Source organism: Mesocricetus auratus, unplaced genomic scaffold (genome assembly GCF_017639785.1).
Source record: "Mesocricetus auratus isolate SY011 unplaced genomic scaffold, BCM_Maur_2.0 Super-Scaffold_100008, whole genome shotgun sequence".
In the NCBI taxonomy this organism is placed as follows: domain Eukaryota; kingdom Metazoa; phylum Chordata; class Mammalia; order Rodentia; family Cricetidae; genus Mesocricetus; species Mesocricetus auratus.
The window spans coordinates 10,447,823-10,465,618 of NW_024429192.1; positions in this window are offsets into that span (position 1 = coordinate 10,447,823).

The following is a 17,796-nucleotide window of genomic DNA, read 5'->3' on the forward strand; positions in this document are numbered from 1 at the left end:
TGTGTGTATCAACATTTAAATTGCTTGTAACTCTTGTTTTAATAATTTAGTTTCTGAGAGTAGTGTAGAATTGTGGAGAAAAAACAAAGTCTGAGCCATTCTGTGAGTTTTCCATTCTGCAGTCCTGCCAAAATTACTTTGAACATTAGCACCTTATTTATTGTTTGTTTTCTCTTGTTCTGCCTGAGGAGAGTTGATGATTTGCTTACATTTAATCATGGTTTTGCTAATCCATCAGATAATAACATGTTCAGAAAGTTTAGTAGAGACAAATACATCCCAGAGGTTTCTGAATGAACCCCAAAACATCCTCACTTGCATCAACTAGTCATTGATACCTTTTAGCATTCTGTTACAAGTATCTGAAATTTTGCCTTATTTCATGCTAAATTTCCATTCAATCTATGCTTATTTCTTCAGGAAAATGGTACATTTTTATACTAATCCACCACCCCCAAATCTAACCTAATACTGACATACTAGGGAAAAAACACTCTTTTGTGGCATTCTAATCTATTTCAGTCATTATTAGCATCACTTTGTTTTTCCATTGGCTGATTTAGTGTTTGGCACTAACATCTAAAATCTGATGATGTTCACCTTTCCTGAAGTCTCCTTCACTGTTCATGTTTTATTGTGTCCATATTTTACTGAATCTTTTTGCCACTCCACATCCTTCAGGTGATTGTCCAGGTTACAGTTGGCATGGGAAACTGTCCTTCACTACCTTGGGAAACTTCTGGAAACTTCCTACAAGGCTCTCAAGTATCTTGAACAAGCATCCATGGTTGTAAGCAATTTTTTAAAAATGGGTTATCTAATTAAATACATGCCATTTTAAATCAAGTTCCACTTTCTATGTGAAGTTGAGACCCTTCAGAAATGATGACCCTGAGCCGGGCGGTGGTGGCACATGCCTTTAATCCCAGCACTCGGGAGGCAGAGGCAGGCAGATCTCTGTGAGTTCGAGGCCGGGCTGGACCGACAGCCTCAAAAACAATACAGAAAAACCCTGTCTCGTAAAAACCAAAAAAAGAAAAAAAGAAAAAGAAAAAGAAATGATGACCCTGTATATGAGGTGTGATTCCTTTCCTAATGTGTTTTCTGTGTCAAAAAGGAGAAGAAAATTGAAAGCCTTAAGAACCATTAGGTAGCACTTATGGGAGTGGTAAATGTCTTTGCATTGAGGTACTCACTTGTACTCAGCTTTTAAACTGTTTTTAAAAGTTAATTAGATAAATAATATTAATAAAATCTCAGGTAGGGATGTTAAATTTCAGAAGAATTAACTTAGTATTTTTCAGGGTCAAATGTCTAAAGGAATAAAAATGTCAGGATACAGAAAAATATCAGATGTCCCAAGGTTAGCTTTATCATTCTCTTCTGTACTTTATTAATGTCTGAAACCTATTAGTTTTGTTTATAGTGTGAAATAGCATGTTAGTAACATGGGGAGGAATTTATGCATCCATACAGATTTTCTTGGAAGCTTCAGATTTCTTTTTTGAAATTATTTTTTTATTATTGAAAACAGACTCTTTTCTCATATAATATATCCTGATTTTAGTTTCCCACCAATTCCTCCTCTCGCCTTCTGTTCCAAGCCCTTTCTTTCTCTCATTGGAAAAAAAAACAGACTTCTAAGAGAAACCAAACAAACATGACATAATAAAAAATAAGCTGAAGCAAAACGTTTCATGTCAAGGTTGGACGTGGCAACCCAACAGGAGGAAAAAGAGTTCCAAGATCAGGTAAAAGGGTCAGAGACTCACTCATCCTCATAGTCAGGAGTCCCATAAAAATAGGCTCACCTAGGCCCCATGCTTGCTGCTTCAGTCTTTATGAGCTCATATGCACCCGTCTTACTGACTCAGAGGGCCTTGTTCTCCTGGAGTCCTCCCTCCCCTATGGCTCTTACAATATTTCTGCCTCTTCTTCCGTGGGATTCTCTGAGCTCTGAGATAGTCTAAATTGACTATCCCAACAAATCCCTCCCCTCAAAGCTTAGGGACCTCTCATATTTCGGCATTCTACATATTGTATCTTAGTTGTCTACTGGTACTAATTAAGATGAGTGAGGAAAGACAATAGCAGGTAAAGACATTATATTGGATAGTTTATTCAGCATAATCTAGCAATGAGCTTTCAAAGCCTTTCGTTTACCCATCAAATTATTTTAAACCTTAGCTTTCGCTAAAATTTTCTCAAGACAATACCAGTCTTACAGGTTTTAATGTGATGATGTACATAGAAGAAAACAATTATGCAGAACTTAGAAAATTACAAGTTGCACCCACTTACAAATAAAAGAAAGCTGGGTGGTGGTGGAGCATGCCTTTAATTAAAATATTCAGGAGGCAGAGGCAGGCAGATCTCTGTGAGTTTGAGGGCAGTCTGGTCTACAAAGCTACACAGAGAAACCCTGACTTGGAAAAAAAAAACAAATATAAGAATTTTTTTATTTTACACATCTTGAGTGAATTTGATAGGAATTAATAAACTTTCTAGGTAGTTTTAAAATTATATTGTTTTGGAAAAACAAGAAAATGAATAAAAAATACAAATATTCATGAGTTAATGTAGTAATACAATTAATTATAAATTTATTTGATTCTTTGGAAAAGGCTATTGTTAAATATAGTAATTCATTATGGTATACTTAATTTTAATAGACAGCTTTACAATTCTTTAGTAAAAGCAAGAAAAAGTCAATTGTTTCTTCATAATGATTTTTATCTGACAGCAGTGCTAGGACATGTGGCAATTTTAGTAAGCAATGCTATATAATTTAAACGTTTCTCATCAAATTTAAGGACATTGATTGTACTTAACAAGTATGCTATTCCATAGTTGTCATTAGGTACACCCCCCCCAGGAATGGCAATATTAAATGAACTGCTATTTATGTAAAGTATTCAGACATGCAGCTTTGACAGCCTCCTTGCAAAGGTTATGAATTTAGTAGCCAACATATTAGTTAAAATGTGTTTCCTGACTCCATCAGAAATCTCAGCTCATATTTACACCTTTTTTCCTTCATCTGTTTGCTTAAAAATCAAGAGTCAACAATGCCATGTAAACCTTAATGAATTTTCATCTTTTCTCTCCATTGTCCTCAGGCTGTATATTTCTTTGCCACTCAAAATGGAAAGATTGCCTTAGTGTTTCCTGTCCTTGCATGCAGACAAAACGGCTTTCAGCAACAAAGAATGTCTCTTTTGTGTAGTTTTTTTCATTAGGGTGGAACATCTGAGCATTTTTTATGCTAAAATATAATTGGAAAGGATTAGGTTTCTTGCCAAGGTCTAAGCTAACCATTATCAATGAGATTGATGTTTCTTTGATTGGCTAAAACCATGATTTCACCAGTAGGATTTGTGAGGTTTGGAAGTTAAAAGCATACAGAAAATAAATTAGACAATGTGGTGCTTTGTCAATGAGGGATAGGACAGCCAGAATTGGTGATGATGATCAGGGTGGTGGTGTGGTATTGGGTTTGAGGCAGATAATTGAGAGTGTCTATCATAATATTATTAGAAAGGGTTGGTATTTTATATTTAAAATTCAGGTTTTTTCCTAAAGTGCATATCATTGTCCAAAATCCAGGACACTCCTCCTGAAAACTGTCCGTTCCTTGAAGCATGTTTGTGACTATAAAGTAGAGATGCTAATGTTGTAGGTGAGATAAACTGTGCACAGACGCTGTGGGTCAAAGACAAGACCCACAGGTGATGGGAGAGTGTAACATCTCACAGGTCTAGTTCATCACTTGCATGCCCCGCGTTCAGCATTGGGTGGGGCCTAGAGTGGTGCTTTACTGAAACCATTACCTTGCTTGACCTCCTCTCTTACTTTATACAATCACAGTGGAGTGTCTCTGTGACAAATTTCCATATTAAACCACTCAATTTCCAGCCAGAAATATTATTCATCACTTAGCAAGAGTAGCTAGCCCTAACACTGATTTTAATTTGGTTAAACCACACAGTGAACTAAATTGAAATATTTTGACACAAATAATTTTTTTGCCTCAACAGCTATGTTTCTTTTCCAGCTTAAATTTCTAAGCCAGAGAAAGCCGTTTTAGTGTGACAGTTCTCATTCAATTACGTACTGTTTCTGGAAATAATCAATTACGAAAGTAATTGACATGTTACCCTGAGTGGAAGACCTTTGCTCGGGGACTGACTATAGGCCCACATACTATATATGAGAACTGTGAACGTCCAAGAAAAGCGATTTCTTCAGCAAACAACTATTACTTAGCCGCACTCTTCAGACCAACAGGATATAACACGGTCTACACTCAAACTCTCTAGAATTTCAAATGTCTGCAGTGTCTCTTGAAACAAGACATTTCCTTTGGTGATGACCTCATTGAAAAGGTCAAGGACTAAATCGGAAATTCTTGAAGATTGAAATGGTGTTGCCCTAAGAGGGAAGGAAATTACTTATTTCATTATGTTCAAAGGACTTTTTTGTTTGAAGGTCTGATTAAGGCTTTCCATTCTCTGTTTCTTTCCCTCGTTAAGTCTTTCACAAGAAGAACTGAATCAAGTTTCTTGATTGTCTCCTCCTGTAACAGGGGAAATAGCTTCGAGGCTTAGTGTGCTTTTTCTTCAGATAATTGATACTTTATATCAAAATAACTATTTTCTAAAAAACATAGACCAAAGTCTCATTTAAGTTACGGTTTAATTTCGCATATTTGATAAAATATGACATTATTTAAAAATAGTTTATATACACACAACACATGCATAAAATTATTTCTATCTCCTTTTCACTATTTTGGTATCATCAAAATGAAAGGTATATTTAATTACCGAGTTATTTTACAAGCTTTATATTTTACATTCTTCTATTAGTGCTACTAATGCATCAGATGAATTAAAATACCTTTGGTATAAAGAATTATGAATGCTAAAAGAAGCTTGCAAACAGGCGTAGTTTGTGGATGAATGTTATAGCAACTAGAGTTCTTCAATGTGAATTGTGTGACTTACAGGAAAGCTTTCTTAAACCTGGAAGCATGCCCGCGCACGCGCGTGCACACACACACACACACACACACCTCTTATAGTTCCATAATGCTAAAAACAAAAAAAAAATGATAGTTCATCAACAGTTATAGATGATAAAATTAAGCGTTTGGACCAAATAATAACGTAGTTTCAATGCCAACTTACACAGTGACCCTAATTCAGTAGGAGTAATAAATCTGATGTTCTGGATAAGCAGTTTACATCTCCAAAATTATTTCAGAAGGCGCAGCTAGTAGTCATGATTGTACACATGTTAATTTACAGGTGAAAATTTGAGGTATGATGCAAATTGAGATTCCCATCACAGTAGTGACGACAGGTTAAACCAGGATAATGAGATTGATCAAAACGACACCAATCTTCTGACATGTGTAGCAGAGATATTGACAGACTAGCACAAATAGCATCAAGGACCCCTAAACTCCCAGAATATGGTGAGTGAAGGAAACGTGTGGTAGCAAGGCCCCTCCATTTAAGCAGTTTGCGAGTATATTATGTGTTGTGTGTTAAAATCTCCCCCTGTATTATTCCCTTCTATTGCTATTAGATGTCTACTTTTTTTTTTTTTTGGTTTGGTTTTTTTTTTTCGAGACAGGGTTTCTCAGTATTGTTTTGGAGCCTATCCTGGAACTTGCTCGGTAGACCAGGCTGGCCTCAAACTCACAGAGATCCACCTATTTCTGCCTCCCAAGTGCTGGGATTAAAGGCATGCACCACCAATGCCAGAATAGAACTAGAGTTCTATCACATAGTGGAGTGACTGTATATTAAAATTTATTATCCATCTTATAAAGCATTAGATAAGGGGAGCTGTTTGGGCTCTAGAAGAAAGAAAGCATACATTTAAGACAACAAGAATTAAAATTGTAATGATTTTATCATTATTTTTTTGTACACATCTGTGAAAATTATCATGATGCACCCATAAAAATGAACAATTACTTGTCTATTGGTGAAAGAAGCATATAGCCTAGTGTAAACTTTGCAGATAACCTTTGTATTTGAATAATTATGAAGCTTCAGGTCAAGGACATATAATGTAAGTGTGTAACTACATCTCCTTATTTACATATATTAAAGCACAATGGAATCCTCTGGATTTCATACAATAAACAATTCCCAAAGTGCTTACAATTCTTTACTACATGTGACCATCTATCTCACTCATCAGTGAGAAATAATAGGTTCTAGTATGAATGGATTAGATATTTGTCTTGAGCATGAAAGCTTCAATGACATATTTTTGGAGTTTTCACCAAGGAAGAATTTGCCAAGACAATTTATTGAGTACTTGTTTGAGAAAATAGCTCCAGAACAAAGAGGGTATTAATTCAGGATTTTGCCAGCTCTTTGGTTTGCCAGCTTTAACTCTTAAATGAAGAGAAAAATGAGTTCAAAAGAAAATGTATAAGTTTTCTTGAATAAAGGTTGTAAATGGAAGATGTCAGGAAGTGATTTTCACTGTGAATTTAATTCTTTTTGTCTGAATGGAAGCTCATTCCATTATTCACAATAGACTTCTGGCATGCAAGTTTTCTCCTAGATGAGAAGCCAAAACATGTGTTACACAGTAATTTAGTTTTCTTTTTAAGTATATGTTAAATACAGTGAATGTGATATCTATTACTTATAGAAATATCCATGTCCATGAAGGAAATATACACCACAGAAGGTCAACATTTTCATCATATACTTCTTAAAAATTAGACAGTATACCATTCTGGGTAGACTATGGTATTGTGCTGACATCTTGCCCTACTGTTCAAACATTAATTCATGATTTTAAATTCATTCAGTAATAATATTCCTAACTGTTCTCTCCTATATGAAATAAATGGAGCTTCATTTTGTTTGGACCATACATTCATATTTTAACATAAAACTCATGAAGAAGAGTCATTCCTGGGATATTCTCAAAATAACTGAGTTTGAATCTCCATCCTACAACTGGTGTGTTAGATTAACTACTCTGCATGTTGCCTTTATCTGTCTGTTGGAACCCTCATTGGTACACTTAATATCACCAGTTTCTCTTACTGTGTGTGCTGATTTCATTTCTTATTGGTAGTTCCTTCATAAGCAAGATGGTTAAAGAGATGTCATGCCAGATTGAACTCTCCTGGACAAGCACACCTCTCTGATGCTCGTGGTATGGGTCCTACTTCATTCACCTTTGGCTACTAGAGAAGATGTGAAAGGGAACTAGAAGGAAAAAAGCACTTTCTATTCATGGCCTTGTAGGATGTCCTTTCCAACTTGTCCTTAAAAAATTTGGAGACGCGCCGGGCAGTGGTGGCGCACGCTTTTAATCCCAGCACTCGGGAGGCAGAGGCAGGAGGATTGCTGTGAGTTCGAGGCCGGGCTGGACCGATAGCCTCCAAAACAATACAGAGAAACCCAGTCTCGTAAAAACCAAAAAAAATTTAAAAAATTGGAGACGCCTAACACCAAACCCAAATGGTTCTGATTCAGTGTATGGGGACTGGGGCTTAGGAGTTCATGCACTGAAAAGGTTTTCATGTAACTCTAATAAGCCATACTAAGTTATCACTGCCCCATGATTATTTAGTCTCAAGCCTCACTCCATATTTCCAAAGATTGATGGTCCTTACTTAGAAAGGCTAGGGGTGATTCCAAGAATTTATTTTCATTTGCAAAGAATTCTGAGTCTGTTTTGTGTTCTTGAAGTGACCTAAATTTACAATGTGGTTTATCAAAAACATCCATTTTCTAGTTTCTCTCTTTCAAGCTATCTTTATAAACTATCAACAATAACTATAGTTAACTGGTTATGGCCTACACATCGATCCTAGTTCATTAGCACATACTCATGTTGTGCTTCACACTAGGAAAATCCTTTTCTTACAATATAGACATCTCTGAACATCAAGATTCTTATTTCCCTAGGACTTTCCTGAATAGTTTCTAGTTTATTGCTCTAAATGTGTTGTTACAGCTTCTGGCAGGACATTCAGTTCTACTTGGTTGTTTACATTCAAATTAATTTATTATCACTAATACTATAGTGAAGACCATTTTATTGGAGCTTGTTTTCAATGTGACAATGTCCATCTGCCTCTTATTTTGTAACAGAAAATATGGAAGTAAAATATATTTTCTGGTTATAAGTTAACATTCACCTAATTAATTACATGCAAGTTCTTGTTTGATATAAATATTTTCCATGTCTTTCTTACTGCTGCGCAGTTTTTGGGACTGATGTTGTCTTCACAGACTCCGTGTCTGTAAAACAGATGGCATGAAATAGACTATAGTTTTAACAAATATAAAGACATTATTAAAAATACAAATGGCTAGTGTCCTCCATAGAAGCTGTTATTACAGCAAATATAGGATGGCTAATTAAAGTCCCCCCTCCCTTGTTTGTTTGTGGGAATATTCAGAAATACTTGCTGACACTGCTCCTTGTTAATTAGATGATCCTGAAATTGAGTTTAATACATTTTAGGAACAAGATACATAGCATTATTTAATTAAGCTAGTAAGCCTATGGTTGATGTAACATGATTTATTTCATAAACAAATTTATTTTATTCTGAAGCAAACAAGTTGTAAGGGTTAAATATTGATAATTATGGACATGTTTTACCTTTTTGGTTTGTTTCCATTTTCTTTTTTGTCTGGAAACCCATTTCTTGTGAATTCTGTGGATTTCGGGAACTGCTGCAGGATATTTTGTTCATACTTCCCCATCTGCTGAGTCCACAGCATATGTGCCAAATGTCTTTCCTCTCAAAATTTTCACATGTGTGTCAAAGAAAATGTAATCCTTATGTTTTCATTTATTTACATTTACACTTTAACTCATCAGAACATGGTTATGCAAGACCTTGTTGACTGCCAAGACACATTATAGACATCCAGATTTCCAAGAAAACAGCCTGGTGGGATGAAATATTTTATTATTAGAAGGTTCATTTATCTGTTTCAATCTGTATTTGAGCAAAAATATGCTTCCTTTTTGACTAGAATATCCTATAGTTCATCATAAACATTAATTTTAAATAGTTAATAAGAATAAAACACTAACATTTATTGAGTCCTTTATTTCTGAGGAACTCATCACCATGTTCTCATCACCTTGACTCTGATGATCTCATTGTTTTAATTACAAAATTTATTCATAAGACATGTTGTACCAGATAGTCATCTACGGAGCCATCAGACTGCAATGGAAAATCATCATTGCTATTTGAGAGAAACATTCTGATGGCAGATGTCAAGAAACTGGGCAAAGAAGTTGAAGAGAGATAGCTAAGGAGTCAGGAAAATAGAAGCATCAGAGCAGCTTAAGTCATCTTCTAGAAGAAGCTTTCATGTGTCCAGTCAGAGGTTCATATCCAAAAATCTGAAAAGAAAGGAAACAACTCAATAGGGTACAAACGAAAACATCAAAAAATGGCCAGGGATCAGAATTGATATTTCAACAAAGAAGACATAACATGACTACTGAGGATACCAAAAAATCATATCACTAACACTCAAATTATGCAAATTCATGAGATGCTACAAAGTAGCAGTGGGACACAATGTCTCATTTCTTTATTATTATTATTATTATTTAGAAACAATCTTATTTTACATATTAATTCCAGTTTCCTCTCCCTCCCATTCTCCCATTCCCCCCATTGATCCTCCTCCCATCCTACCCCCATCTACTCCCCAGAAAGGATGAAGACTTCTATTGGGAATCATCAAAGTCAGTCACATCATTTGGGGGAGGGTCTGTGCATCTAGGCTGAGAAAATAGTCCTCCATGGTAAATGGGCTCCCATAGTTCATTTTTGCCCTGGGATAAATACTGGTTCCATTGTCAGAGGACCCATAGACTGTCCAGCCCTCCTAGCTGACACCCACATTGAGGAGGCTTGGTCCAGTCCAATGCTGGTTACCCCATTTTATGACTGGGGTCCGTGTGCTCTCACTTGGACAGGCTATTTCCAGTAAGGTTAGAAGGTGCTGGTGAGGATGTGAGGATAAGGAGCTCTATTACTACTGTATTATGTTACTCTCAACTACTATTGAGAGAACCCCGAAGGCAGAAGAGATCTTTTGGTCCTCAACCTCAGTGAACTCAGTTTACCATGGCAGGGAAATCATGGTGGAGGTTCATACCATGACTGACCAGGAAGCAGAGACAGGTGAATGACAGAACCCAGGTGTTTTCTCATTCTCCTTGGCCCCTGATTCCTGTGATTACAAAACCTACTTTCAGGGATGGACCTTTCAAATCTGTTGACCACCTCCAGAAAGGCTGTCACATGAACCAGTACAGATGTGCTTTGATTTCCTAGGTAATTATACATCTGTTCAAGTTGACAGTGATAAGAGCCGTTTATATTTTTAGAAAATGTTTATTATGGAGATTCTTTATAATTACAAAATAATACTGTCTTATGACCCAACGATTCTATTACTTGGAGTATATTCAAAGGAAACGGAATCAGGATGGTGTTTGTTGCAGCACTGCTTGCAGTAGTCAAGTTGTGAACTCAACTCTACTTCTTGTTAGCCATTAACTTGAGTGTGTGTCTGCGTTTCTTATCTTTTCGCTGTGATAAACTACCAAGAATGTGTAAGTTTAATGTCAAGGGTTTATTATGTCTCATGTTTCTGCAGTTCAGTCCATAATAGTGGATGTGTTAAGGTGGCAGGAGCTTGAAGTAGTTGGTCATAACACATTCATAATCAGGAACAGAGATCAATGAATGCTTGCTGCTTATCAGATGCTCTTCTCTACTTATAGAGTCCAATATCCCAGGTAGAAAATGGAACCTCCCTTGGAGGGTAGGTTTTAGTGGTTCAATGCACTCAAGATACCCACTGTGTGTGCTCATAGGTCTGTCTTTCAGGTGATTTTAGATTCTGTCAAGTTTTCATTTACTACCATCGAGACAAGTAAAATTATATATATATATATATATATATATATATGTAATATGAAATATTCCTCAGTCTTTTAAAAAATACTATACCTTTGTAACCATGACCATGTCTAGTGAAATAAGAAAGAAGTAGGCACTAAATGAGCTCACTTTTATGTGAAATACAACGGGGATTTACATCACAGATACAGTAAGTAGAAGACTGCTAACCAAGGGCTGGTGATAGATGGATTTTGATACATTTTAGTAGATGCAATCAAATGCCTGTTGACATTACATACAGTTAACATTCTGTGACTGAGACATGCATGTAAGTTCTTTGACAACAGTCCAGTGGGAAGATTTGAACTGTATCTTCTCAACTTGACTCTGAATGTTGCTGTTTGTGGTAATCAATACAAGGCAGGAAAATGATATGCCAGTTTCATTACTGCTCAAATGGATTTGCAGGCTCTGACTTGGTCCCACCGATACATAAAGTACAGTGTGGTCTTTATATATAGGCAGGAAGGTTTAGCTATCCTACTGAAAGATGAAATGAAGACAGAGGACACAGAAAATTAGAAGCCAGCCTTCAGGCGTCCTCATTAGGTTAGCAGTATACAAGTGAAGCCTTAAAGAAAAGCCCAGATGAGGCTAACCACCAGTGGAACACCACAGTATCAATCCAGTAATGCTGTTTGCAACAGTGGAATCTCTTGTCAGCTTTTTCTGAATTCCTGACCTGGGGAAGTATGTGTCTGATGAAGTGAATTTTGTTTCAAATCACTAAGCTCACAGGTGCTTTGTTATGTAACAGTCACTACCAAAACATCCCCAGCACATTGTGAACAGGAACATTGCTCAGAGTGTATCCAGTAGTAAACTTGCTGGATTAGAGACATGCATATTCTCAAATTGACAGGATCAGGCCTAGTGTTTCTTCAAAATGAGCTTATGCCAAATTATGTTCCTCCAGCATCATAAGGTGTTCACCAAGGTTTGTCACACGTTTTTCTTTTATGCTTTCAGCATATTTCCCTAATTTGCTTTTTATACACATTAAACCCATCTTTTTTCTAACTTAGAGGTTAGTTTTATGTTTTAAATAGGTATCATTTTCAAATTTTATCTTTGTGTTTATTACTCTTTATTATGCCTTTAAGAATAAAATTTCTTGCTTAGCATCTACTCAAATTAATAATCACATTCCTTCACACTCAACCCTTGGGATCTTAAGAATTTTTTTCTGTATTTAGGTGAAGCATGTTCATCAGCTATTTCTCTCAAGAATATAATATATAATATTTTCTTCTAACATGCCTATAGCTTTCTGTGTATGTATTATTAATGATAAATTCATGGTTCTAACAATATTTCCTGTGGAACACAATGATGTCATTGTAGCCTTGAGCCCTAATCCCAAACCTTGAGATGAGTTTGACAAAACTTTCAGAAACCATACTCTTGATCCAAGAACCATATGCTTGTTAAGGCACTTAAATGCTCACTTAAATAAATTATTCTCAGGGCTTATGTTCATTGTGAAAATGCTTTGTCATCTTTGATGAGGTCATTTATTTCTCCTCCATCTGAGTAGTTTTAATCAAATATCTCTAAAAATATGTTTTCAATGGGAGGTAAGAAGTCAAGCATTCATTTTAAAAATCTTTAAAACACAGATTCTAATTTCCTTTGGATTACAGAGTACACATATTAGAGATATTCCAGTCTACCCCAAACTGCATATGGTTGCTTTGTTCAGAAGCTAACTAGAGTATATATTAGTATATATAAGTATATGCATACATATAAATTCACATTTATTCATTGATAATACTTCCAGATATTACAATATAGTCTGTAGGAGGTATCAAAATTATGTAAAACTGTTTTTCTTCTTCAGTTTGTTTAAATGAATCTACATTCTTAGAATGGAAAGACCATACATTTACCGTGTAGCAGTTACAAAATTTATTCTTTTATTGGTGAAATATTGCGTCTCAGTGGCAGAAAAGGGGCTGTGATAGTTTCCTGGAACATTAGGACTCTTTTTACTAAGTGGGGTAAATTGTTAAATTGGTGATGATAAATAATCAAAAGACACATTTTCCTATAGTAATGTGAGCACTTCTTGTGGAATATTAGTTTAAGGTGTGTTGCATTTGCTTATGCTGTGGAATATTTGTTGAATGATGCAAGGATGCAAGGATTCTTTAATGTTGCATTTGTTTAACTCTGTGAAGCTGTGTTACTTCTGTGTCTGCCTAAAAGAACTGATTGGTCTAATAAAGAGCTGAACTGCCAATAACAGGCAGGAGAGGATAGCTGAGGCTACCAGGCAGAGAATAAATAAAAGCAGGATCTAGGGAAGAGAAGGAGGAGTTAGAAAAGGAGAAGAGGAGGATGCCAGAAGCCAACCACATAGACAACCATGGAATAGGATGGAAAGAAAGACATATATAGAATACAGAAATGTAAAAAGTCCAGAAGCAAAAGTAGTTAAAGAGAAATGGGATACTTTAAGTTAGAAAATCTGGCTAGAAAAATGCCAAGCTTATGCCGGGCATTCATAAGTAGGAATAAGTCTGTGTATTTATTTGGGATCTGGGTGGTGGACCCCCAGAGAGTTCTAAAAAATCCACACAATTATAAGTTCTTACATTTTTCCAAATTTCCATCATAATTTCAGCAAGTATTCTCCTTTGAAAAAACATTTTTAGTGTAATTTTTACCCATCAGTTATTTGTTGAAGCAACTTTGATAATCCCTGGATTCATAAACTTAATGCCCAGAATGAGAATCAGTAAAGTGTATATGGTTCTCCTTTACCATCATTTTCCCTAGTGAGGATTGTTGACTTGTTAAGGATCTGTACTTGAAAATAAATCTGATAAATGCCATCATGATCAAAACAGAAATACTCTATATAATCTTGCTAAATAAGGTTTCTAAACAGCAACACAGAGAGAGAGAGAGAGAGAGAGAGAGAGAGAGAGAGAGAGAGAGAGAGAGAGAGAGAGAGAGAGAGAGAGAGAGAGAGAGGGTCCCATATTATGAGACTGACTAGCAAGTACCCAGTACATAAGGACAGAGTATTATTTTCTCAAGGCCTTGAAGCAAAAAGATTAGGATAAAATATCTAACTTACTAATGCCAAGATCCTTGTAATCTCCTGAGAGTTCTAAGTATCTGCACACAAACAACACAGCAACACCAGAGATATGAGGCAGAAAATAACTACGGATAATAAACAGTAGAAAAGAGTGCTCTGCGGATGGGGTAGTCCTAGAGTTGAGGACCTCTACACCCAAGGTGTATTGTGCAGGTAAGAGGATTTCTGCCCTCCTCCAACAGTTGAGAAAGGTTGAAAATATCATCTGCATTCCACATCTCAGCCCCCTGAGCACTGGCAGGCCAGGGATTTTTGAAGAGGAAATTCATTTGCTTCAAAGAATTTTGCTAGATCTGTTTGGTTCCTGAAAGCTGCAGAGCAATAATCTGTTAGGCTACTTCTGCTTGTAATATTTGTAATAACTAGAAGTAATATTATAAGGGAAGAATTCCCTTTTTTGTTTATAAGCAATGGTATGTAGTTGCATGACAAATTCTAGATAGGAAGACCAGAAACCAAGATTATGCAACTACAGTTTAAAGGATTTCAATGCTTTGTAAATTAAACTCTTGGAGGAAGTACTTAAATTAGTACAATATTAACCTCAAAATGAACCAATAAATTCAGATTCTTTTCTTGTGTATCTGAAGCTACTGTCACTTACAAAGTGCATAGATACCAATTGCAATAAATGATAGATCTAATAAAACATCCTATACCCTATAAAGCACTTTACATGTTTAACAAGATTGATATTTTAATCTACTTTGTAATGGTATCTCTCATTTATTTAGAATTGATGGTGAAATGATAGAGAAACAAACTCCATAGGTAGTTAAGAGAAGTTATTAATTCAACTATATCATCCCTGAATAAAATGTTTATATACCCTTTCTAACACAACAGTGGCTATTCCTATAAAATTCTTGAATACAGCATTTGTTACAAGAGTCAACACATCATTATTGTTCCATTTTTCAAAGGTATCACCCAAAATTACTCTGAAGGAGATGTCTGTTATTAAGGTGGAGACTGCATGATTGTTCTTAATTGACTCAGCATATTATAGGAAGAAGCAAACGACACTCTTAAAATAAATCCACTGTAAGAAAGTTTATTGGCAAAACTATTAAAAATAAGGAATATGTACTGGGGAATTGCAAGAGAAACTGGGTTAAGAACACTGATATAGTTACCATATCTAGTGTCAAGAGCCCGAGTAAAGGAGCTTATTAGAAGGAGAAGGTATTATCAAAGTAAAAGTTCTTTAAGAGAAGTATGTATAATGACCAGTCAAAATGCGTAATTACAGAGCCAAGTCCCAATAGGATATGTCTATAAAACACTTCCACACATACGGATCAGGGGACATTGCTGAAGAGAGGGCAAAAAGATTGCAAGAGCCAAAGTCCGGGAATTTGCTGTGATACTGTCTCCTAGTAGTATCAGAAACTACTCCCATAAAACCTCAGCAATATGACTGCCTAAACAGGGTATCAGATGGAGAAAAGCTCAGAAGGCCTCAACATTTCAAAGGAATATAAGTGGCTTAGGAAATCTGGGATTGGGTGAAGTAGCCTTCCCTAGGGAAGAGCATACCCATTGGTTTTCCACTTCCAAATGGTCATCCTGGAAAACATACTTGCAGGTACCATTATATGGACTGAACAGGTTATATTTAGGATCACACACACACACACACACACACACACATACACACACACACACACACACACGCACACACATACTATCAATAAGTGAAAAAAGAGACCATGAATTTGAGGGAGAGTGGTGAAGAGGGATGTAAGGGTAGGTTTGGCAGGGGGAAGAGAAGAGACAAATATTTTAATTAATTTATTACATATAAAAGAGAACAACATGGGGGCCTGTGCCTTGAAAAGGACACTGGAAGGCTTTAATTTTTAATCTTCATTCTCATCCATACTTGTGAGCATCCACCCAAAAGCACTAGGAATTCACTTGATCACATACTCATACAGGAAAATTAGATGCTACAATGCCAGCCAAGCACTTCATTAGCAGGGAACCAGCATTCAGAACAAAGAGGAGGCCGATGGGTACATTCTGCTTTCATCGTGTACCAGACTTTTTGTCACTGGAAGGAACAGAGCAAAAATGGTGACAATAATGGCATAAGCCTGACACTGTGGATGAAAAAGAAATTGTCAAGGAGGGCAGAAAAGAAGCAGAATGACATTGACATCATTTATTACCAAGTCACTCAGACGAATGAAGAAGCAGAGCACTATTCAAATTATCTTCCACAGAAAAAAGGAAGACCGTAGGTTATGTGACTTAGAAGGGCAAGGGCAGGCTTGCTTTGTTCTGGTGCCAACCCAGGAATTGTGCCTATACTGGAAACATAGAGCACACGTTCCTGGTCACCCAAGTTCATGCCAAGAGAGTCTTACCAACACTTCCAGGAGGGAAGGAAGCAAACATGGATCAAAGCAGCCGTGGGAGTGTAGATGGAGAGGACAACTGCATTGTCTTCAAGCAGATCTCTCAAAAACGAAGAATTATAAGCAGCACGTGCAGGTAGTTAGGACTTGTAGCAGGTGATTATGGTGATGTAGATTTTGACAAATTATTGGCGTCCGTAAGGAAATTTTGGGAAACCACTTGTCACTGGGAGTGTATCCATACATTAATTAAAAACATTTGAAGAAAGCTCCCGAAGCTTCTGTGTCTGCTATGATGATTGGACAAACGGATTTTTCTGTGACCTCTTAGAAAATCCTTAGAAACAAAGGGTGTTTTTGTTTGTTTGTTGTTTGCCTGCTTGCTTTTGCATTGAACATTTTAAAACTCTCTTTTTTTCTGCTAATAATCTCCAGAGTTAAACACGTGGGAGGGGAGAATTTAGTGCAATACTGTAGTGAACCAGTTTGTGCTGAACCAGGAGCAAGCACAGACCATATATGGTGTCAGACAGCAGCATCTCCTCTATGCCTCTGTGAACAACACATCATCCTGTTCTGTGCTCAGAGAATCAGAGCAGCCACCAGACAGCATAACTCTCATGCATTTCCCAAGAAAAATGGTTTTATAAAAACCATAACTCCTTCACCTTTCAGCACAATGTTTGAATAATCACTATCACCATGAAAAAGTCTCGTATTCTCTCCCATGTAATACCAAAAACAAAGCAAATTTAGGCAAAGCCATCAGTTCAGCATATTTTTCTTTAGAAGAATTTATCATGTATAAAGAATAGCATTTGTTTTTTTCCAAGAAAATAAAACATGCCTGAACTGAAGCTAAGAAATAATTCACAAGAGAGTGGGAAGGTAACTTCTGTATTTTTCCTACAATGGTATTGGTAAAGGCTAAGGGAAGAGTTAGCTGATCCTGATATTTCCCATACACTGGGGCTCGGCATGGTTTTTAAATCAAGATGCTAGATAATCTGTAGAAATAGCTCAATCTTGAGAATTATTTTTAAGTTACAAAATCACCTTAGGTTGTTGATGCCAGTGAGGTGGCTCTTTATACCGATTTAAACAACCTGACCTTCTTTTCCAGGACCCACATGGTGGAAGACAAGAACCAACTCCCACACATTATGCTTGGCCTTCACATACACTGAGTGGTACACATGCATACGTGTACAAACAGTAACTGTAAAATAGCCTTAGATTGTTATATGCATTTGTAAATGAAACCACAATGTAAATGTTTATGAGCAGATAGAAAATAAATGTTTTTTCCTGAACAAACATCCTTTGAA